This window comes from Myripristis murdjan, chromosome 6 (assembly GCF_902150065.1).
Source record: "Myripristis murdjan chromosome 6, fMyrMur1.1, whole genome shotgun sequence".
Taxonomy (NCBI): domain Eukaryota; kingdom Metazoa; phylum Chordata; class Actinopteri; order Holocentriformes; family Holocentridae; genus Myripristis; species Myripristis murdjan.
Window position 1 is genome coordinate 6,296,878 of NC_043985.1, and position 22,818 is coordinate 6,319,695.

The 22,818-nt window shown below is 40.8% G+C and overlaps 1 protein-coding gene across 2 annotated transcripts in view; it reads left to right on the forward strand.

Annotated features, from left to right (window-relative positions):
* Window positions 1-5,681: 5,681 nt before the first annotated feature.
* The window catches only part of mical2b (microtubule associated monooxygenase, calponin and LIM domain containing 2b), a 64,190-nt gene continuing 47,053 nt past the window's right edge, over window positions 5,682-22,818 (forward strand). For both annotated transcript variants that reach the window (XM_030053707.1, XM_030053708.1), the window contains exon 1: window positions 5,682-5,876. The gene's annotated coding sequence lies outside the window, so the exon portion shown is untranslated. The remainder of the gene's footprint in view (window positions 5,877-22,818) is intronic.

Sequence of the window (22,818 nt, forward strand, 5' to 3'; positions counted from 1 at the left end):
CAGGCAACAGCCACCACACTTCATGTCTTAAGTCTGGGATTTCCTAGCGGAGCACTGGCTTTGCAAGTTGCAAGCATGCAGTAAGCTGCAGCATGAACAGCTTGACAGCAATATTCATAGCAGTGGAAGGACTCTGTTGCACAGGAGGCACTTTTACCAGCAGAGGGCAGCCTTGTCCACATGTTTTCAATGCAAGCAAGGCTTTCCCCCCTTCACACTTCAGGGCAATTACCATTTTTCTGAAATAGCACCTCGAGAACACCAAAGTTTAAAAAAAAGGTTAAAAATCAGAGTGGAGAGGTACCATATGTGACTACTGCTTTGAGAATAGGGCATCTGCAGTGACTCAAACATGACAGATCACCTGTCTATTCTAGAAAGTGGGTTTACCAAACTGAACTCATGAACCCTGAGATGGGAAACTTAGGAGTTTTCAGTTCCAGAAAAGCTGATCTGAGTCAGTTCAATCAGCTCTGAGTATGTTGACTCTGAAAAATGTCTTCAACATTATCAGTGTTGTACCAGTGTTGTCTGGTCAATTCATCATTTACCAGACATAAATCTGCTTAATGGATGATGAAGTGGTGGAATCTGACTGTTGCATTAGGCTATAACCTCCAGCACATTTATATCTATTTGTTAATCTCACAGTCTGACCCAGTCACAATGTGTTTGGTCATTCGCAGCCTGTTTTCTCTTTAGATTTGTTGTCAGCCTAAAAACAACACAAAAAATGCTGCAGGCTGCTTTGCTTTGTAGACTTTAACAAATAATGTCAGTCCAGTGTGCCTCATGTTGTTCAGCCTGTGTGATTGGGCTTGGACACAATTTTGCTTCACTAATGAAAAGGCTAGAACTCCTGTGTAAGCTGTCGTGTGTCTTACTGAGCTACTCTCCATGTCCTTGTAAAAATCCTGGGAGACATAGCAGACTTGTAGGTAATTAATACAATTTTGAAACATATTCTAAACATAGTCTAAACGAGTGCAGTGGTGCTAAAATTGGAGTAATATGACAGGACCTCGCAGACTTGGTCAATAATCTAGCTGCTGAGTTCTGGATAGGCTGTAGTTGTGAGACTGGGTGGGAGATTAAACATGTAAAAAGAGAGTTACAGCAGTCCAGGTGTGATGATAGAAAAGCATGCATGACATTCTCTCTGTCCTTAAAATTGAGTATGCATCTTATCTTGGAGATGTTTCTTAATTGATAAAAACATTGACATTTCTGCTATGCTGCTCAAAGGATGAGTGACTGTCAAAAGTTACTCTTTGTTAGGTTCTTTGCCATGAACCTAACATTTTAAGAAAGTGAACCAAGGGAAGAAGGGAAGGATAACCAAAAAAAAAAAAAAAAAATACTGGGCTGGATTTGCACAAAACTTAGCAGGAAGGTTTGTCATGGCCCTGCAAAGAAGTCATTGACTTCTTGGGAAAATGGCCTCAAGAGCGTGACAGTGGGCAGGGATTAGCACATACTTACCATCACTTGGCATGGTGGGAAGGTTGGTCATAGGTCCAGTACATATATATATATATATATATATATATATATATATATATATGCACACCATATGTACACAGGGATATTGCACTGCCCTACAGGTATAAATTTAATTAAAATTAAATGGTTAAACAAACAGTTAAAACAGTGTGAAGTTATGCAGTCCGTTAACTCAGACTATAAGACTCTCCACAGGAGGCGCTAAATCATTCTGTCAGTCTAGTCCCAACCTGAAACTGATGCTGGTGGGAATTAATGTAAGTTGTAAGTATGTAAAGTAATGTAAGCAAGTCTCTGCATGTTATGATGCTTGATTTCTTCTCTGAGTGCTACTGTAGTTTAGGTATTGGAGAGAGGAGCAAATGTATTCATCTGAGGCACGCTACAATTCAGCACTTGATGAATGCCGAGCCCTGCATGTGTAGAGAGAATAACTGCACTGCACAATAACACCTGAGCTGGCTCAGTTCCTGCACTAGCACTTTATTTAGCAAAACTGAATAGGTTATAATTTAATAAGTGTTGCAAAGTAAAAGGTTACAGTTAATTCAAAGTCCTTTGCCTTGAATATTTGCTTAAACTTGAAGAATAAATTGCTTTGTGTTAAGTAAGAATTCAGGGTGGCTTATGACTTTACTGCAGGATGAAGGAAATTGGAATGTCTCTGTGTTTATTCAAGGCCATGGTTTGGGTTTGGGTCCTGTATGGAAACAGCCTTCCAGCATGTGAGCAGCCAGTCAAAGACACCTCCCTATGAGCAGCCTGATAGATAAGGGGACAAATAAATGCATGGCTGTTTCAGTCATCAACACCACGACTGCTGACCATATTGATGCATCTCTCCCATAGATCTGAATGCAGATGTTACTTTAGTCCCTGTTCCTATTGTGGCTGACACTCCCACCATCTGCGCCCCAATGATGAACAGTCTTTCAAAAATCATGTAGATCTTTTCCTCTTGCCACCTTGATCCAAACTTCAGCTCAACTGGGCCTGTGCAGAGTTTTTACACATGCCAAAGATCATGATAGGATGTTCATTTTATTGTATCATGCAGGGCACTTGTATGTTTTGATGCATTTATTTTAATTTTACTTTTTTATTATATAATGTTATTTATGTATTCTGACACAGTTTATTTAAACAATGTACCTGAAAGAGAAAAGAGCCAAAACAAACACACATATAATGAGAAATAAAGGTCCCTGTGTGTGTTGAAAACATTGCAGAACGGGTCTGAAAGTTGTGTGTGTTCACAGTGAAGACATGAGCTGGTGTGAAGCAGCAGCTCGGAGGATTCATCTGGTCAGTTTGCACATGAAGGTCTGTCAGCGCTGTGGGGTTTTCGTCTCACTGTAGCCTGACACTGAAACACTCCCTGTGGGCTGCAGCTGGACTCAGAGAGACCTACAAAACATTTTGAAGTATGTCATTGGCTCTTTTTTTTTAAAATTCCAAAATACACAGTAATAAAAACAAAATCGAAATTTCCATTTTGATTTTTTAGTGATTTAGTGGAACTTAAACAACTAAACCAGCCACAGAGGGCAAGTCAAGACATTCAATCTAAGCTATAATTTGTGAATATACAGCAATCAAATGGAAAGCCGACCCCCAAAGTGGCATCACTGGAAAGTCCTGTTTCATAAATGACACATGGGGGGCGCTACAGGACTACCTGGGCCTTTGCTTCACTGCCACCACGACAGAATGCAAATTTTTACACTTCAGGCACAAACTACAAATTTGACCCCTTTTGGAGCTACGCTACTGGATATATTTTAATTATGCAGATAGGCACTGTTTCTTCTGCTCTCTCTCTCTCTCTCTCTCTCTCTCTCTCTCCAGGCTATGCTTTATCTGTGACACCCTCACCCTTCACAAGGCAGCTGTCATGCAGCAATAAAACAGACTGTAATGTATAGAGGGGGGAGCTGCAGCTGAGCATGTATGCATACGTGTTCGACAACATTCTGCTGATGATGATCATTTCAAGCGAATAATCAAAGTCTTTGGCTTACCTCGTCTTTGAGAAATATTTTGTCAACAATAAAGGAAATGCAGTGTAGGTTATGTTAAAAATTATTCATTTAATGTATCCAGCCAGCTGCTTTCTAAAAAATATAGGAATGATCTTTCTGAATCCTGTGTATTCATTTATTTATTTACGAATGCGGATGCTGTATTTGATAAGATATAGTTTCAGGGATCCCCATCTGATAAGCTTTAATTACTCCATAGCGGTCTACACTGTAGACTGGCAGATCAACAATAAAGAGTGTGAAACCGATGGAGAGAATAATCATTCTTATGGTCAATGAAATAATAGTTAATACAAATATTCCCCATTTTTCTGGGGACCTGCTGGGACCCTCTCAATTACCCCTGGAGGCCCTCGGACCCCAGGTTGAGAACCACTGATTTAAAGCCACAGGCACACAGTGAGTCCCACATTTTGTAGGGGGGACACTTTCTGCTGTCACCTCGACAGCTCAGAGCGGGCTGATCTCACAGTGCTGATTTCAACATCAGGGAAAGCCTCGGCCTCAAAGTCTGAGCTGGAAATTAACAGCAGGTTTACACAAGTACGTTTTTTCAAAAAATAGACTTAAGCTCAAAAGATGCTCTGAGAAAATGTCTCAACTTGCTCTGTATGAGTACGTTGGCTCATATAAAAGGGGTTGGTTGACAATATTTTTCAAGAGACAAAATACAGATATATTAATAGGCTATTAAAAAATCAAAGTTCTACATCCTTTTGGTTTTGTGTCAGTTTTAAAGTGTGTAACATTGTGGTCTCAGTCATTTCAGAGAAGCAATCGTTTTGCTGTCTTTACAGCTTGTATACTGTTCTTTCTTTCCTTTTTGATAACCAGAATGTCTGTCTGTTTCCTACAAAGACTCCACTTTTGTTTCCTTCACCCACTGCATCTTGCTGGTGTATTTTGATCATAACCCATAGCTTCAGAAATGAAATTTTGAATTGTTGGTCATTCTTTTGCAGCCATTTCTTTGCCTGTAAATGGGTGAAAATTGAAAAATGAGGTGAAAAACGTGCCCCATGTACACCACTTCAGCCAACTTTGTAACCATGGACACCACATTGAATAGGCTGGCGACTCAAAATCAACCTTGAATTAAACGTATCAGTCTACATTTCATATAATTAGTTAAATTTTTGTGAAACAGGCTGGCTTTTATTGACTAAAGTGTTATCATGTACCACTTAGAACACTGCATGGGACAGGTTTTTGGTATCAAAATGATAAGACAGCGTCCCATAGTGTGGCTGTTGTGATCAGTTTGTCTTCTTGGTTCAGTCACTGGTGGTTTCTGTGGCTCTGGTCTGACAGTGAAATGCTGACATCGGATTCCCACTTGACAGATGATAAATTTACTCGGGACAACTTGAGCGACTGGGTTCCTATTGGATGCCACAGGGACGCTGAGAAGCACCGCCTTAAAAAAAAAAAAAAAAAAAATCATTGTCAAGTCAACCGGAATCAGCCACAACAATAACGGATAAGGGGTTTACCTTCAAAATAAAGGCAGCTCAATAGGCTGATAGCTGTTAAAATGTGTTATTAGAGTTTTAATTAAAATGCAACAATTTCTCTTACTTATAGTTCATAAGTACTTCAGACTGAGTTTACAATGTAATTAATTCATGACATTATGTCATTTAGCAGGTGCTGTTGTCTAAATCCACTTACAGTAGGCAAATTATATCAGTCTGGGTCAGCTAAGCCTTCTATTGGAAAAAGTGGCATTCCTAGACATTTCTTTGTTGTTGTTGTTGTTGTTGTTGTTGTTGTTGTTGGTGGTGGTGGTGTTTTAATAGCCTACATAAAATGTAACTATATATGATGCTTACACACCTAGTTCTTTGTTTTGTTTGCCTGCCCACCTTTTTATTGAATATGTGGAAATGTAATCACTGTCCAGATTCATTTTTTTTTTTATTTCAGTCTGAAACATGAAGTTTTTATATTTTATAGTTTTAATTGTATTTACTTAATTTTGATTTGATTTGATATGATATGATTTAGACTTTTTTTTTATTTATTATTATTATTATTTTGAAAGCGCTACCGCAAGTAGTGTTTGGGCTCATGCCGCCTGACTTGACGCTGGTGTATAACTCTGGGTTATACGGCGGCAGTCCCGTGAGCAGCAGGTCGGCAGGGAGAAGCAGAGACACTGAGTCCGTGTGAGAAGCCGCGGAGTGCCGGATCAGAGCGGAGGGATCCAGCGGGATCCTGCCTGTCCTCTGCTGCAGGTTTTCACTGGATCCTCCGATGGAAGAGGCTGACAGCCGCACTTTCCTCTGCGGAGCGACTGCACGACTGAGCGCCTACCTGGAATTTTAAATGGTATCACATCTGACACGGTCAGCTCCCGCCAGCTGGGAACTCAATGACAATGCTTGTTATTTGTCTGCAGGTGATGTCTGGCTTTTTTAAGGCTCGCTGTCATCTGATGCTGCTGAATTATTCAGCAGCTTCATACATTGTGGAGGTTACAGCAGGTGACGTGGGCAGGCAGCAGAGAAAGGGTTAATTTAAATTGTTTGAAAAAGAAACCTGCTGCCAAGGGACACACAGTGATGCAGGGATAAATACAACTAAACTATGTCCAATCTGTAAATAACCTAAGACAAACAGCAATTTTGAACCACAAAAATATGCATTTATACTGTTAAGTAACTTGTAAATTAACTTGTAAGTTAACTTGTAAATTGTGATTTGTTATCATTCCTGCTAAAACACCGCTAAAGCGACTTAAGATAGGTTTAACAAGGTGGCTTTAGTTTAGCTTCTACTTCGTCCCGGGCTGTTTTAAAAGGATTGGATTTAATCCCACCAAGTTGAGTGTGTGAATTCCCACCATTAAATAAGATGGGAAGGCGGGTGGGCAGGAGGCAGTTTTCATTCTGGATGACTGACCAGCAAAAGCAGCAGGGAGAGCCATGAGTGCAGATGAGAAAAACCTTCCAGCACTGCAGGGGGAAGAGTTTCTACACTTCACTGTTCACTTTGCAGAGCTAGTTCACGTCTCCATGTTGTCACAACTATTTCCAGTCATCATGTGTGTCAGTGCATGCAGATGTAATGGTCTGATGGCTGCATTGGTGTGTGTCGTGTGTAGCAGGTTGCTTTATGTCCTAAGAGACCTGAAATCCAGTCAGGCAGGAAGGCCTGTCTCATCTCAGAGACTCTGTCGTTGTGGACTAATGTTTCAGCTGTGGGATAAACTTCCCCTCAATTTGCAGCCAAGCTGCATAGTCAATTAATCTTAATTAGAGCTGACCTGGCATCCACAATTGAGCTAAATGAACGCTTCCCCTCTGCTATGTAAACCAGAGGCTGAATGTGATTTACTGGTGTGGGTTGTGGTAAGGACAGAGAACTGAGAATCCAGTTCCTTTCACTACTTTATCAAAGCGTTATGTTTACCGGCTCAGTTCATTTGGACCAGATATTTCAAGGTAAACAAGCATTAGGAGGCTTCAAGCACCTTAAAGCTACTCAAGTGTTCATGGGTTAAAAGACCTGATGCCAGACAAGTGCTTGTTAAATTACGTTTTTAAAATGCTTGGGCTACTTTTTGGTGCTGTTCCCTGGTGATAAGTGCTGACTGACTTCTATTTTGGCTTGATTTGGCAGAGGTAAAGTCATCAGGCAGAGTAAAATCATCTAAAAGGCTACTTTAAATGAGAAGCAGAGAAGAGTTTATGCTTAATCCTTGTGCAGGTTCTCCGTGGCTTTTATGTATCACTGTCAGATCAAATGGCAGATCTCCTTAAAGGAAACTGCACGCTAAATCTGCAGCAGCTCTGTTGACCAACCCATTCAGACTGATGATGTGGATTCATAGAATATTTGTTTTGGACTTTTAGAGCCAGGAAAGGTTAACTTCATTGTTCTGCGTCCCAGTGAGAACACTGTGGTCACAAACTTGGTTCCCCATTCAGTGATTACAGAGCAGCGCCAGGATTTTGTCTTTTGATGTCATCTTGATTTTCCTCTCTCTGGCTTTGAGAAGGCCCTAGTTGTGTTGGTATGTTTGTGTTTCTATGGAAATTCTGTTTTTGGTCTGTTTTTCCTTTTTAATGTCTCGCTCTTCTCTTCTCAGTGCTGCAGCCAAACTTCAACATGTGAATCTAGACCACTTGCATGTTGGCTTTTCATAGTAATCTGTTCCATGTTGCCCATGGGGCAAAAAAGCAACAAAAAAAAAAAAAAAGAGGAAAAAAAAAACACCGTTACACAAGCTGTCACTTCCTGGAATAAGTGGTTGACTTATAAGGGGCTGGCCTCGCATATCAGCCCAGGGAGAGACAGGGAGACAAAATACACCCGGGAGCTGAGTATCACCGTCACTGGCCAAACACAACACCAGAGGCTGGGTTAAGGCCCTAAGTTTGAATTGTGGAATTATTTAAGTCCCATTACTTAATTTTAGTTTCTCTTAAATGTTCATTTATGTTCTTAAAAAAAAAAAAAAAAAGTTTCATTTTGACTACGAAAGGCTGTAAAGTGGAGATGGTTACCTATAGCCGTGGCTTTCTGTTGATATTGTAGGTGAGTTTTATTTTGGGTATGAATTATGTATGAGACTAAGAAGGTTGGAAAGAATTGTGAAATTTTTTGTGACTGCTACTATAAAGTTTGCCAGATAACGGACCAATGAACAATGTTAGGGGAAAAAAAATCAACCCTCATATCTACTTACACTGTTTTAATTCGCCAATCTGGAATATTCATTGCATTCCAGTTATTTTGCTAAGTGCCATGTTATAGCCTACTTTCTCGTACCCGTTTTTTTTTTTTTGTACCCACCGACTTTGTCCTTGTACTTGGGTTTGATATCTGGGCATATAGACATAAACATGTGTATATGAGCATGGCTGTGCCCCTTGAACAAAGCACAACATGTCTTGCCTTTGCTCTTTGTTTCTTAGGACTGAGCATTCACCGATACTCTTTTAGCTCTTTAAAAGAAAAATTCTCCTGGACAAACTCGATTTCTTGCTATCAAAGTCTTGTGGACTCAGCGTACTTTAGTAGCAGTTTGGAAACCATCAAAAGCCCTCAGGTCAGCATGGCAGGGCCAGCCTACTGTACGGCAGTGCGGGGCTTTAATGCTTATTATCCAACAAAAATCTTGTACTTCTTAAGGACACATGGGTTCAAATTCTACCTCATAACACAAAAGGTCTTTCCTTGAATCTAAATTGACATAAAGCCCCGTCAATCTATTGCACCAAAGCTTTAAACAAAACTACTTGGACCAACTTTTGCAAGACTTTTTCTTGCTAGTACTGTTGTTTTGCAACTTTTGCCATCATTGAACAAAGGTACTCGTTGCAGATTCATCTGAACTTTTCTTTTTCATAGATGGAAATCTTTGGGTCCTTTCAGCTATTTTGGACAGAAATGTGAATCCCCTCTGCTTTTTGAAAATGCTGATAATGCAGTTGATTTCAAACATTTCGGAAAAGGGTCTAGCTGGCTTCTCCCTGCTCACATTTTACTGTGCAACTGCACATATACCACATTGCCTAATTAGGTTCTAATGTCACAACAGGCGCCCGCAAGCTGTAGGCCTAATCCAGCCCCAAACCTCTACAGTATGGCGCTAATACCTTGAGGATTAGGGGTTTGATTTCAGCAGGGTCCACATGCATCAATCGAACTCTGTAAGTCTGAGTATAAACAAGCAATTGGCGTGTGTGCTTCCAGCCATTTACACTATAGTCAGTAACATGTAAGGAGACTTCACTACAATCCGGCCTATAGGCCTGCTTCTATCCTATCTGCTAGAAATGAAGGTAGTTGTGTTTGGCTGGTAGACAAAAGAGTCAAGTTGCTATATTTATTTGCCAGAGTAATCAAAATATTATAAAATATATCTTTATAGAAAAGAAAATAGTTGTATCCAGGATTTTCAAGGGCACCCAGAGCTGGAAACCATGTGTAAGGTGACATATTTGCTGTGTCATTAATTCCAGAAATATTTTAATCCTGCCATCCTTGGACCATTGGTTCTCGCACATTACTTGTCGTCCTGAACACAAATGCTGATTACCATTGCACAATGTTTAATGACCCTACTGATGCCAGCAATGCCCATTTAAGCCTAGTTGGTTTAGGGGGGGGGGGGGCCTTCCTTTTAGAGTTAGTTTGCTTTTATTGGCAGTTACAGGACGTGTGGACGCTCCCTCGGGCTTAGACAACCTTTGAACTTCAGGTGGAGAATCTACATTGTTATTCACCAGTCACAGTATTTACTATTAAGGACATAAAGATACAGTGGGAGAGCGTAAAGCCTTGTAAGGAAGGTTTCACCCCATCTTAGAGATATGATTGGCTGTTTCACAAATATGGCTTTCCTATCTGGTTTCCTATATATCTGCTAAGTTGGTGAGTGAACTGTTACAAACACGGCGCAAGGAGAGGTGTTTTCTTCACCTCATGGTACGTACAAATCTTTTAACTATGCACCATGACTGCAAATGGGCAATGGGCTTGTTTCAGCTAGGTGTGCATTTGACAGGAATATGCAGGTTACACTTTTTATTCTGAGAGAGATCAGTTTAAGTGAGAACCTGAAGGAAACAATCAATGACCGACATCTGTAGATGTGCACAAATTTAATTAACTTTCTTCTTTTTTCAGTTTCATATCAGAGTTTAAGATGCTTTCTTATCTGTTGGAATCGCTTGAAAAGGTGACAAAACAAGCAATTCCATTTTCCTTTGAAGTTTTTTCAGAGTTTCAGTATTGGGGTCACATAGCTCTCATTCACTGCTGAGAGGAAGTTAATGGTTTCCTGCTTGTTCCTGCCATTTGTGGTCCTTATCATATGCGTGAATGTGATGCTGTCTAATTTTCTCATTTCAAAGAGCTGTAGTCAGCTGATTCCATTCTGAGACCACTGAGGCCATGAAGCTATTAAAAACTTTTGTGGGATAAAGTGCAAAAATATGTGGTAAAAAAGCTAAAAACCAAAGTTGGCTTTGCTGCAAAATTCCTGAAACGTTGATATTTTGGAGATAAGAGGTTGTTGCCCAACGACAATCCATTTATGGGCGAAGTGGTGGCCAAAAAAAGTTGTCATTTCCTTTAGCTTCTATTTTATTTTATTATGATGCGGAACTAATGAGGGGATTGAAGGTAATTGTGCTGATGAACGGGTAAACACTGTCTTTATCCTGCTTAAATGAACATTTATTTAGTCTTTATTTGTTCTCCTGTCTGCCTTCACTGCTACAGTAGCATATTGTGTTATGAGGACATCCATGGGGGTGTGCTTGTTTTTAGTTCACATAAGAACTGGTCTCTCTTTGTGAGTTTTTGTCACTGCCTCTGGCCATAGTAAATAAAAAGGCCTGTTCACATGTCCTAAATATCACATGCCTGGACCTGCTTTCTTGTCCCAATTTCTTTTTCTTTCCTCCTATGTGTTGTCCTGTATTTGTATTTATGTAACTCCAGCATAGTGCAGCATGGTCCAATTGTTAACAAACAGCTGGATTTTGAATATGTTTTTATGATGGATATCAGTGCCTTCGGTGTCCTCGTCACCACTGGCCATATTCCCGGTGATTTTCATGCATTTGAATGCTGGATGCGACCACGCCGTGCCATTTACGTACATCAGATGAACTAGACAGGAGATGCAAATCTTTGTCCCCTCTTCCCTCTTCCTTCTCCTTTCTCCATCTGCCCCTTTTTTTTCTTTCTTTTGACTTTGAGAGAGTGATCCAGAGTCTGTCTCCGCCGCTTGTTTGGAGTGCTTTCAGTGCTTCATGCGACAGCAAAATCAGAAATCACATAACGTTGCGTTAGTTTCACTCTTGGATTGGTGAGGACAACTTTCAAACAAAGTAAGCTGATAGGCAAAATGTTCTCTGAGCATATTAGGCTGTTCTAAAATCTCTCAAATCTATCTAAGTATTGTGATATTCGTTTTTGTCGGCATCACCCAGGCCTACTCTGCCTTCCAGTTCAGTGTTTGCCTCTTAGCCATAGCTTTTCCCTTTCTCCCCGCCATTGTCACCAGATGAATACAAATCCTATAACTCTGCTGGCACTCACAGGTGAGACGGCAGAGCTGAAACCTGGGCGAACATGAAACTGTGTGCCAGTAGAAATAGGATCTGGCTGCAGGGCTTAAGACATCTTGAGTCACAAGGATTTTCATAAAGTTCAGCCGATACATTGCAGCTTAGTTTTATGCTGCTTACGTGTTCCATGTTGTTGTTGTTGTTGTGGCTTTTGCACGTGCAGGCCTTTTTATTCCTCAGTTTAGATTTGGAAAATGCCAATGAGAACGTCTCACTTTATTAGCAGCTGTGCATGCCTGTTTATCCATGGTACAAATACTGCAGGACATTCATGTCTCCTGTTCAGAATGTCTCTGCAAATTATAGATACATCAGTAGTGTTTGCTCCCCAACACAGCCCCATTTGATTTGAATGTGTGAACCTAAAGATAAGGAGTTGTTGGGAAAGTCTTGCATCATCCATCAAATTATGACATTATTAACAAGAGGACTTCAGTGACTCTTCAGTGCCAGTTTGGTCAGGGAATTTGCAATAATTGTTTTGTTGAAGTGCCCCAGAGCAAGAGCATCTAAAGATAACCGTAAGAGGGCTCCTATTGCTCCTGGAATTTATGAAATATGAGGGAATTTTGAGAGATATGTTTCAGGCTCTAATTTGATCAGTTCTCTGGGAAAGTCAGGGAATATCAACATTTTTACAAATGGGTCACTTTACAGGAATGTACCAGAATGTGTCTTACAGCTTGATTCATAACACTCAGTGCAGGCCAAGCAGTTTTTAATCCTAATTCCTCATGGAATGACCCCGCTGACTTCTTAAAAGCCAGCTTTAGAGTTAGGAAGACTTCAGTTTTAGGGTCAGGGCCCCGAGGAGAACTTAAGAACTATGGAAAAGTGTCACACTGCAGCTGACTATTGCTTGTGATAGTGTTTCGCTGCCATACTGTATCTGACCTACAAGTAAGCCGCTTGCCTGCATGTTAACCCAATACACCTCTCGAAAGTGGAAGCAAGCTATCGGCAGTGAGATCTCATGGATATTGGTTAGGGAAGGAGATGTCTGTGTCAGCAGCCAAACTCATAAAAGTCAGCTGTCCCCCTCCCCCCGCGGCTGTAGTCGTGATAGTTGGATCTTATCATCTGGCTGGGGAATTCAAACATGGAGACGCCGTCTCAAGTGTAGGCCTGTGGAGTTATGGCAGTGGCAGCAGGATCTCAAGTAGACCACTGTGGAACCTGAGAGCTGTTTATGTACGACAGCCAGCGTTCGGCTTAAAGTCATCGCTCTTCCTCCTGTTGTGCTTGTATAATTTATAAAATTCAGATATAAATTATAGGCCCTTGAAATGTAGATTGTGTGGTAAATTTCAAGGTATTGAAGTATTACTTTGATTTTTAATTTAGTTTGTTTTAAAGGGGCATTGCAGCCACAGTATTCAGTTTGTGTCCACCGGGGGCAGACAAGATGCTGCGAAACCAACATAAATCAGGCTACGATATTCATACGCTAGCATTACAGAGAAAAGCCTGTAACGTGCTAATGGTTATTATACCTTTATGTCAAGTAGGAAACTTGCACATCCAGAGTTGTGTTTTAAGTGTAGGTATGTTGGAGAGTAAAGCTCTACATTATATGTCCCATACTCAGTTAGACTGAGTGAAATTTGGTTTTAATGGATTTTAGCATTTAGAAATACAGTGCTGAGGAAGTTAGCCTCTTGAAGCAAACGTGACTTTGACTGACATCGAACTCATCCCTTTAGAAGACGTTTTCCCAGGTTATGTCGAGCATTCTGTTTCAGATGGGACCGGCTGAGGTTGGATTTTGAATAGATCTCACACGGCCTAAATTTGTACCCGATAATAGTGACACATTGCCAGAGACGGAGTCGACAAGTTAAGCCCGGCTGTTCTAGTTTCCAGAGTAACTTCGACTTCAGTCATATGTGGAGTCTTGTCCTCGACTCTGATTTGTCAGCCATTGTTTTAGCCTCCAAGCTGTTGCTGTGTGCAGTCACTCTCAGGTGTGTGGGGGGGATTGTTGACAACTATTTTTATAAGGTTAAGGTGATAGGAGGACCTTCGAGTCATACCAGCCTAGATACTTTGGGAAAACACACTCGGAACAATACTAAAAGAAATTTTTGCATCCTAAACAACTCTTTGGTACAACTCCCCCTGGCCCCCTGAATTGTGGTGGCCTGTCATCAACACAAACAATTAAGTCACATTTACACAATAGAAACAAGTAGCTTACTTGTACACACACACACACACACACACACACACACACACACACAGACAGACACACACAGACACATTCATTCTGCCCCACATTATCTGCTGTAATGTGGGGCATTGCCACTCCACAGTGGTCTCCTGCCAAGGGAATAACAAATATGTAGCCGAATAAACGGATAGCTCTCTCATGTAGGGTATTATCTGCAGGATAAGTATGGGTGTGTGCGTCCTCGGCCGTGGACCACTCTGATGTGGTATATAGATATTCACTCAGTAGATTGCCCTCCGGAAAAAGCCGTTGGTGATGTGAGCAGTTACTGCCAGGGTGGCATTTTTGTTCTAGTTTTTTTTTTTCATCACATTTTTTATTTTAAAGCAATTTCTGCAAATACAATTCCAGAAGTGGTATAGATCACACATCACCGAGCTGTTTCTGCAAGGTCTTCAAGCTCCAGTGATAGACTAAGACTGGAGATCTCTTATGATGACCTACTTCTGTCATCGTGGCATTGTTCGTTATTAAAGCTAAAGCATGAAAACCATGCACTCAGCACTCAGGAAGTTGGGAGTGGTTCATGGGGTGGGTGGGAGGTAGGCAGAATTGCTTTTTTTTGGTGAAATTATCCTGGAAGCTGTTTGGAGAGTGTTGAGCTCAGAGTTTTTTTTTTTTTCTTGACAGCTACTACTTGAAACTTTTTTTTGGGGTCCTCTTCCTTGAACTTGAGTCACTTTCAAAAGGCTACAAAGCAAAGTAAGCTAATAACATTACAGTACTTCATTCCCCCGTGTCCATTAAATCATGAGGTCCAGTGGAATAAATGAAATTAGGTCATTAAATGAACGTATTACATGGTGGCTTCTACAGAGCTGAAATGACCTAAATAGCGTGGTCGTTCTCTTTGTTTTGATATTCTCTCTCTGACACAGGTTGTTTTTTTTTTTTTTACCATGCATGCATTTCACCTTGCATCTTGTATGTCAGGCCATGTCCACACTAAGCCAGGGAAATTTGAAAACACGTCTTTTTTCCCACCATTTTGGACTTGCGTTCACACTAGGCCGGCATTTTCCACCCACGAAAGTAGGGCTTTTAATTAACAATCTCCAAGGTGTATAAATGTGAAAACACCAGCTTGGCATGTCTTGTACAACTCCTTTCATTTTTTTTTACTTTATTTTACTTTAAAAGTTACGTAGTCAGTTTATTTTCCGTTGTTTACAGATGCTTTTGTGAAGAAGCCTGAATTTATCTCCACATCCCAAGTATACCAAGGAAGAGAGCGTCCCATGTCATGAGATGACAACATAAATGCCAGGCTATTGAAATGTTATGAATTTTATAAATTATATTGACATCCACACCCCCGTGAATACAACTTTAGCAGCATTTTCTGTCTGATTTTTTTTTTTTTTTCTTTTTTAAAAATTTAAAATTTCATTTAAAAATCATTGAGGGATGAGGGGAAGGAGGGGAAGGTGTCCAAATGCTAGTGTGGTGTCATGTGGATAGGAGGGCAAACTGGTGTTTTCACATTCACCCTGCTTGGTGTGCACATGGCCTCAGTCACATGTTTGCACGCTTTGGTGGTGGGAGGCATCCGGTGTTGTTTTTCTCTCAAAGAACTTATCACCCATATTTTTTTTTTAGAAATAAATGTCCCCTTTGAGACTCACTATCACTGAGTGATACAACAGTAACTCAGCCCATAACCAGTTCATGAAAGCTTTACATTTGCTGCTCTAAAGTCTGTGTGTCTGGTGAATCTTTCCCAGGGGAGAGTTTCTCCTGCACAGGAACTGATGTATGTTGTGTGTATATTGATTATATTGTGATGTGGCATAAATGATGTTTTTTGCTGCTTTTAAAAGCTGCATTACAGTAAAGAAATGCAATTCTCTGAGCTTATTAGACTGTTCTAGCTGTTTTTATTATTTGTCTGCACCTCCTTTGTTAACATATCCACACTGATGATGGTTATTTAGCAAAAATCTCTTGTCATTTGTACAGTATTGTCACAGTATCGATATCAAGGTATTGCGTCAAAGATATCGTGATATTGGTTTTGTCCATATTGCCCAGCACTACATGAGCCTCTGTAAGGCAGTCAGTGTTGACTCTTTACAGTTAATTTTATTACAAGTTAAGTCTGCTATATACACCGTTTATGTATTGAGTATTTTGTTGTTTTATCCACATTAGCTTGTAACTTTGCTACAAAGTATAGAGACAACAGAGAAAAAGGTCAGGGCGCATAAGGACATCGTTTACAATAGAAGAACTGTATTGTATTGCACTGTATCACTTCATCTTGTTTACATGAATTTATTCATTCCTCTGAGTGGAAGCATTTATGTCATTATCTGTCTATCTATCTAAATCAGGCCATAAATGGAGTTTGAATAGAATGAAGCACACTAGGATGTTTGTTGCTCAGCAATGGGGAGCTAATGCTTTAATACTTGATACAGTTGTAAAAATGTCATAAAGGTAGCGGTCCAGTCAGGTGGCAGTAACCATTGTGATGTTTGTTACTGCCTAACTATCAGAGCACAGTGACTAAAACTAATACATTTAAGAGTGAAATCAGCTAAAAGTGTTGTAGGTGGGGTGGTGTCAGCAAAACCTTTGAGAAAAACATTGCAGTTGTGATTATTCGGATCCCTTCAGGCCGTGGTGTAGGAGTCTTTTCTGTGTGTTTTTTCTGAGCAGACGGCAGCTCCATACAGTCCTGCAGTCCTCTGACATTCCTGCCATTAATATTTCCTGTCTGAGAGGAAGCCGCTGCCACTGGAGCTAATCAGCATCACATTCAGGAGCAGCGCGTCTCCCAAAGCCGAGTCTCCGCTCGGTGCGGTCAGATGTGAATTCCAGTGTGATCGCTGAAGAATCCCTCACACTCGCCTTCCCACCTAACACACACCGGCTCTCGCTTTCTTTTCTCATTTTGTCTCTTTCACTCTCTCTCTCTCTCTCTCTCTCTCTCTCCCTCTCCCTCTCTGTCCCACACTGCCCCTGTCTCTCCTGGCCTCTCGTCTGTCTGGACAGGAACTTTCTGTCTTAGCTTTGATCTCCATGGACACACACACTCACACACACACACACACGCACGCGCACACACACTTGACTTTGCATGACAAAAAGGCACTTCAATTTCAAGCTACTAATTTCTAAACAAAACATAAGGACCTTTTAATTTGACAAGAATGAAATCAAAGTGCCATACTGTGACATACTGTACTGTGACACAAGAGCCGGTCATGTGGGCTAAGTGACATTCCAGTCATTGCTTTCATTCTAGTAAGGGAAAAAAAAAAAACGGCGTTAAACTGATGCAAATGCAAATACTTTTTGCTCATCTTTTATTTAGTTTGGCACTTCCTAAAATTTATTTTGGCCTCTCCAAACAAGGGAAGCGCACACAGAGCACCGAGGCAGAGGTTTCATCATTTCAATGCTGCATCATTTCGTGTTTATTTTGGAGTCAGCCTCCTCATAATGGAAACAAGCGCATTTGTCAAAATGTTGGAATGCTTAGGGAGGAGATTTTTTTTTTTTTTTTTTTTTTTTATCTGTGTGTGTTGCATTTTGGGGCCAAATTTAGAAAAAACAAGATCATTTCTTGAAACCGAGAGGAATTATTTATTTTAACGTAGCTGTTTATTAGATTGCTACCTTTTTTAATTTCCGGGTAATGTGAGTAGATGTATAGAATCGGTGCTGCATATATGCTTTTTGTCTTGTTTACAGTGCCTTATGGAATAAAATAGGAGATTCCATTTTATCCTTAACTTTTAGGGGAAAAACACTTTACAGTTTTATATTGAAGTGTAAAAAAAAAATCCATAGTTAAACATGGTAATTTGGGGTTACAAAATAAGTGAGGCTTTTGTTCCTTTCTCCTCTTGAACCCTGTGACTCATTTTTCCTGTGTTACCTGTACACTCCAGCCCCTTCGCTTGCACCTCAGGCTACTGGTAACCTAATTCCAGGCCAAACCTGCGTATCATCTTCTTAAATTGCCAGCATGACCTGTCTGACTTATTTATTTTGGCTTTTAGTGGGAAAAAAAAAAAGTCATATGAAAAGATGGTGCTTGTGACAAATGTTCGGTCAGGTCACTTACACGTATCCTGCAGCAGGAGAGCTTTAAGGGACTTGGCAATACACACTGTGCGATGTTCCTTCTGTAAAATGTAGGATTGAGATCTCTAATTCTAGGCTGTAGCGGCCTCTCGGGCTGGGGAATGTCAGCTGGGCACCGTCCCTCTGACCACAGCTGATGTGGCTTGCCGTTAGGAATGATGATACTAAGCTTTTGCTGTGGATGGAGACTAGAATCTATGCCGGCTTGGACCAGAGTGCACAGTAAGAAGCTGTTTTTGTGTTGTTAAAAAGATCCCAGTGCTTCTTCTTACTCAAACAGAGGAAATCTTAAAGGGCTAGTTCATCCATTCTGAAAATTTGATAATGTTTAATAGAGGCAAATAGAGTCAGCTGAGTTTGATGTGTACCTAACTTCTTACAGTCTGAAATGGCATAAAAAAGGTTAACTGTCTACTATTTTCTTGTGCGGGCTAAACTCCCTTTAAAGCTGCACCAGGCAAAATTGTTATGCCATTAGTATACCTGTATTCTGTGTCCTAAACAGCATTTCACCCTGCAAAATTAATTGGCATTGAAGCTCATATTTTTCTATCAGTTACCTTTTGCTTCCATTTGGGGCTCCCATCCTTTGAAGCTGTCTAGCATAGCTTCGTCTATAATGAATACTTTGGCTGTGAAATGGAATTGGGAAGCAGGGAATAGATTATGCCGAGGCATAAATGAACCTCTCTCCTTGGTGTCACCTTGTGTCATCATTTTACATCGTACTGGAGTCACACTAATCCCAGTGCTGCAGCAGGACTGCAGCCTTCCCAACAGCATGCATCAATACGTTTGCATATATACATCAAAGCTGTTTTGTTAGGTTCTTGTGTTGCAGGTCATCAGTGCTGACACTGAACTTTCTGAAGTGACTCATTTGCTCAGCAAGTTATCCATCCAGCGTTCAGGAATAGATATATAGATATGAATGCTTAGTGTTAATAGGCTTACATGAGTGACAGTGAGGGGCAGCTATCTATAGTGTGCCTTAAGCTCATTTGGAGTCATGGCTGGGAAACTATAGGTTGTAAGATGGGATGCTGGAGCTGTGTAATGACTTAGTGGGTCATTGCAGGCGTGGAAGCTGTTATGACTCAACAGTACAGAAACTTCTGATGGGCTGCTGTGTGATAAACCTCTTAGGAGAGCTGTTGCGCCCACAGTCAGTCCCTCAGTGTGATTAGCAGCACATGCGCAGATTCCAATCTGTCTAGACTAAATGGAAGGCAAGGAATCTGCATGCTTCCTAGGACAATAGCAAAAGCCCCCAAACACCTATTAATAGTCTTTTTATGACTTAAATAAATCATCGGGCCATGCTCTGCTCACCAGAATATCCCAAAAGAAGTCTTATTTATATTGAAATGTTCACCTATGAAAACTCCACATCAGCATATAAGAAGACAAATGTCAGTGTAGAATAATCCATAAACCTAAGTGGAGAAATACACCCGTTACAAAAATGGAGATTAAAAAAAAAAAAATTCCAGCAGCTTTGTTTTCTCAGCAAGACGTTCTCCACATCTCCTTTCTGCGTGGTTTTTCTGTGTATTGTTTGTCTGTAGATGGCAGATTAGGGAAAATATATGGTTCAGTTTCACGAAATGCCGAGCCATCCTTCAGTCTTGTGTCTGATTGCTCTCAGATGTTGAGTACTTTGAGTTTTTACAGGCCATGGGTGCTGATACTGGAACCTGTTAGACACCAAGAAAGTTGTTGTATCAAACTGTGATGCTTGTACTTGTTTGCAGATTTTTAATAACTTAATAGCTTTAATAACTTTAATAACTAGTACATCGATTCATAGCCTTTTCCCATTCAACAATGTAAGAATAAGTAATGAAAACATGATTATATTACACTACTGCTTGGAAAAGCACACTGATTTGAAGTGAAATACCCCCCAACACATGCACACACACACACACACACACACACTAGCACATTTGAAAATTTGAATAATTTATTCACGCCCACACAGAAAATATCACAGTACAGGACATAAAATACTATGGGTACCAAGAGGCAGATGCCTGGATGACATGCCATGGACCAGTGACACACACACAAATGTAGCAAGAGATACCACTTTAACCACTTCCTGTACTAAACCTCCCATAATGCACCCTACTAGAAGAGGTTATATATAGCCTAAGAGGCCGTGAACTTTCCCATAGCATTCTGTCTCTGTGCCCACGCTACAGCTGAAACCAATAAGAAATTCAGCTCCAATGAACATGGGAGAGGTTTTTATTCACAAGCTAAGCCTTGTGCACTAAGTTTAGTTTTCTGTTGACTTCCCTCGGTCAGTGAGGCCCATCGTAGGTGATCATCAGAGCATCAGAGCAGAAAACAAATGACTCTAAATTCCTTGTGTCTAGCTCTTTGTTTCTCTTCAGCGGCTAGTTCCCAGGATTTCTGGACTATGAGAATAACTGCTCTGAATTATTCATGCTTTTGGTCCAGTCCGTTTTGCAGAAGTGCTCTCCAGAGAACAATAAAACTCCGAGGCACCCAAACATATTGAACACTTCACAGAAAGCAAAGCGCCAAACGATCACACAAGAAGGTCATCAAATGTTAGAACCTTTTGGCTGTGAGCTCAGATCCTGTTTTGAATCGCTGGTCTGGGATAGAGGGAACAAGGCTTTGGAAAGTTTGTATCTGGGTGGAGGGATGAAACAGCATGAAAGGTCTCAGGGTTAGCTGTGTGTGTGTGTGTGTGTGTGTGTGTGTGTGTGTGTGTGTGTGTGTGTGTGTGTATAAGTGTGTGTAGAGGGGGTAATAGTAATTGAGAGGCTACTGTCTGCTGCCAAACTGTTAGGTAGCAGAGATCTGAGACCCCCTTTGGGCCACTCAAGGACTTAAAGGGAAAGTGTGTATTTGCGAGTGGGTTGGCAAGTGGGGGTAGTATCTGGTTGGACGTCATTCTTGCGCTGCTCCCATTTTTTCACACCTTTGCCACCACACACATACACACTCTCAAACGCTATTTTTCAGGCCATTCATAGATCAAGGCTCTTTTGTTTCAGGCCTGGTGGAAACTGCATGTGTATGCATGTATGTGCGAGAAACTCGATCCTCTTCCCCGTTCCGCCAGGACAAGAGGTTCCATGACTGTAATAGTGAGAATAATACTGGCTTCAGGTGATTGGGATCTGATACTGTGCAACATTAACTTTGACAGAGATGTTATCTATGAGACGCTGAGCTTCAGATGCCCGGAGAGGCAGTGGCTGGACACACTTGGCAATCTAAAAGCGGTCGTTCTGAATAAAATGAGATGAAGTACATAATCCTGTACACAGATAAAGAAAGATAGTGGAAACAATTGCTGAGTCACTGATCCAGTCAGTCCATCATCGAGCTAGTTGGCCTGTGCAGCATCCACCTGTTGTTAAGAATTCACAGTAGTTCTTGTTTTCATAAACACTTCCCGTTTAAAGTTAGAACCAACGTCATCAAGGAGGACATTCTGGAGCTGATCCATCAAAGTGACTTTGTGGACGCACCACACATTGCACTGCGTACTTTTCTATTATCACGACAATAAAACAAAGTTCTTGTGGGTGTTCAAGCTCAAACCAACAATCTGAGTCCATTAAGCCATTCACCAACTTCAGACTTATTGTCTGGACCAAATTAACTGCAGTGAACTGTACTCTTGCTTCTATGGCGTCTAGCTTGGGGATGTAGTGAAGTTTACAGGAAGCAGATATGTGACGTTTCAGGAAGCATTTCTGCTTTAATACGGTGAATGTTGATGGATTTGGAGGATCTGAAAAACAGCTAACAGGCTAAATGAGCATAAATGTAATTCTAACTCTTATTTCCTAGTGTGATTTTTGAAAAAAAATCCATCACTGATTTGAGATGATGGGTTTAAGTTTAAATATTGCAATTCTAAAATTCAGAATGATGTCAATTGATGTCAGCCAGTTGGCGAGTCAGTGAGATGGCAGAAGGAACAAGGAATAAGGAAATGGGTCAGAGAATGGGGCTCTGAAGGACTGCAGGAATGGGGAAATGATGTTCTCCTGATGGGGCACCAGCTTCCCCGTGCCCTCTGAGTGATGAGCTGAGGGATGGAACAGTTTGCACAGCTGACAGACAGCAGATCTAGTCTGTTTTGCAAACCTGGTGTATTTCAGAGTATTTTTGGCTGGACTGCAACAGCGGGGCCAGTCCCACAAACGCGAAATTAATTGGCATGAACAGTTTCCTATTACATTCTCAGGTGGTGTTTACAGCAGTTCCACCCACTGACTGCAACTCATTCCAAATTTAGCGCACGCTAAGACGGCAGCACCAACTTGAAATGGCAGCTTCACATGAACAAGCTAAGATTGGCTGATTTTTATTTTATTTATTTATTTTTAATTATTTTAAATGTTTTCTTTTTTACATGGATTTATTATCAACTATGATACAAGTTTCATGAGTCTGGCTCCGGCATTTCCTGGTTGTACACAGAAATGTTTTCACATCACCTTATAGTTATATCGGAAAACCAAAAAAGGTGATTAGAGTCAAATTGAGCCGTACTATGATGTGAAAAAGTGGCTTATTTCATATAAAAATTGTTTGGCGTTGTTTACCTGTATAAATAATCAGGGTTTGGAAACTGCAGTCCAGTGCTGCCGGTGTTCAAAACAGGTGCTTTCTTAAATTTTGATCTAGTTCTCTCTTTCTTTTCCTTTTTTGCTGCATCGTCACGGCTCACCAAGCCACTGTTAGTGGGTGTATGTGTGTGAATATGTGGCTACAGTGTGTGATTGTGCCTCTTGCTGTATTCCTGCAGCCACAGTATTTGAGTTTCTCCCATGACTGCTCAGCTGAACCCTTCCATGTGCAG